Here is a 2,335-nt window from a genome sequence, read left to right on the forward strand (position 1 = left end):
ATTTGTTGAAATCATGATTTGGTGGCAGTTTAATATCGGGCATATAGTGTGGCTTTAATCATTCATTTAATCATCTCCCTACTGATGGGATTTTAGGTTGCTTCCAGCCTGTTGCTGTTATAGATCATGCTTGTGTTGAACACACTTGCACATTAATCTCCTTCCTGATCTCTTGATTATTTCCGTAGAACAAATTCCCAAGTGGAGAATTACTGGGATGGGCCTTTTTAAGAGTCTTCATGCTCAGTTTCCTAGTTGCTCTGTGAATGTTAGCTGTGTCCTCCTCAAAGTTTGCCAGTTCCTTGGGGCAGAAACCACATCTGTCTTGTCCCTGTGATATCCTTACATGCCACTATATATAGAAAGATAAGTAACTGGAGAGATGAATAAGTAATTACCCTCTTCCAGTAATTATTCCAACAGGGGACTGGCTGTATTGGTGACTATTGAGGAAAACTTGCTTTCTGAGCGCCCTCTTGGAGAAAGGATGCATGAGCCTCTGTACTGCCTGTATCTTTTTCAAAATCTCTTAATTATGATTTTGTCACCTTCTAGGAAAGGAAGGCTCACCAAGAACAGCCCTGAAAAGGTCAAAAAATATTTAAATCAATAGAAAGCTGTTTTTTTTTTTTTCAGAATCTGTAATGGCTGCAGAAAAACATGTTATCAGAGCCAGAGTCAATGCAGTGTTGTTTATTTGCCTTTTCACTCTCCAGTGATGCTGCATTTTAAAAGCCACCGTCGGGTTCCATTTCTCCTTGTGTTGGTTGGGAAACTGGGCTGCAGGGGTGGAGGACAAGAGAAAAAACTCTCTGTCAGTTCTCAGCCTGATTTGCTGATGCTGGTTCCTGGTGGGTTGTCTTCACTTTGAAAAAGCTTGTGGGGTCTTTGCTCTCTCTGATATCACACACATACACACACACACATACATGTTTTTGTACATGCGTTATATATTTTAATTAACAAAATAATACATGGTGGTTGTAACAAATTAAACGAAAGTAGAAACAAGTGGTAAAAAGCAAAAATCTCTTGAATTCTATAAACATACAAACATAAATATATGTACACTTACATGTATATGTATAGAATCTTAAGAATTTATCCAACTAAGAGCATATGTGACACATCTATAATTTGTTTCTTATACTTTATGACATATAGTGGACATCTTTTCAAGTATGTTCATGTAGCTTTACCTAATGTTTTCCCCCAGCTGCCTGTTATTCCACTACGAATATATATAGTTTAGTCTCCTATTGATCAACCTTTATTGTGGATTAAAATAATCTATAATGATAATAATAGCGAGTAAATGTTGACTGAGCATTTATATGTGCCAGTACTGTCCTAAACACTTTGTATATAACTCATTAATTGTTACAACAACCCAATAAGATAGAATTTGTATTTACATCCTACTTTATACGATGACATTTGAGGCCCAGAGGGGTTAACTCATTACAGGTTGTTCAGTTAGGAAGTGGCAGAGCCAGGATTCAAATCCAGGCAGCTGGCTGCAGCACATATGCTCTTAAGTTTGCTTGTTTGCTGTTCTAAATGATGCGGTACTGAATGTCCCTGTAGATAAATCTTTATGCATTCTCACTGGTATTTCGGAAGGAGAGATTTCTAGAAGTGGGAATGGTGAGCTATAGTTTTGCCCTCATTCCAGTAAGAATTATGGAGATGTCTAAATTTCCAAGTAGATATCTATCTTAGTCCATCTTGGGCTGCTATGACAGAATACCATAGACTGGGTAATTTATAAACAATAGACCTTTATTTGTTTCAGGCTTGTGGAGGATGGGGATTGAGAGGCTGCCTCTGGTGGGGGCCTTTGTGATGTGTCATCCCATGGCAGAAGTCAGAAGGACAAGAAAACATGCATGTGCAAGTTAGAGCAAATGGGGGCTAAACTCGCTTTTATAACAAACTCACTTTTGAGATAACGACATTAATTCATTCATGAGGACAGAGCCCTCATGACCTAATCACCTCTTAAAGCTTCCACCTCTCAATGGTGTTGCATTAGGGATTAAGTTTCCAATACATGAGATTTGGGGGACATATTCAAACCAAGAAATGTCACATATAGGAGTGATGGAGAGAAGCATAAATATACAAGTGATAAAGTATTGACATGCCACATACAATGGTGCAGTGCTTGATTGTATGGTGGGCTTGGTAGGTGTGCAACCTACTCTTTCCTGGGTAATCAACAACAAAGATGACCATGATCCTCTGTATTGGGGTTTTTGCAAGCACAGGCAGAGGCAACGTTTCCACCTCAGGGAGGTAACTGGTCAGCCCCAATTGACTACTGGATCAGTGC

This window comes from Galeopterus variegatus, unplaced genomic scaffold (assembly GCF_000696425.1).
Source record: "Galeopterus variegatus unplaced genomic scaffold, G_variegatus-3.0.2 Scaffold3668, whole genome shotgun sequence".
Taxonomy (NCBI): Eukaryota; Metazoa; Chordata; class Mammalia; order Dermoptera; family Cynocephalidae; genus Galeopterus; species Galeopterus variegatus.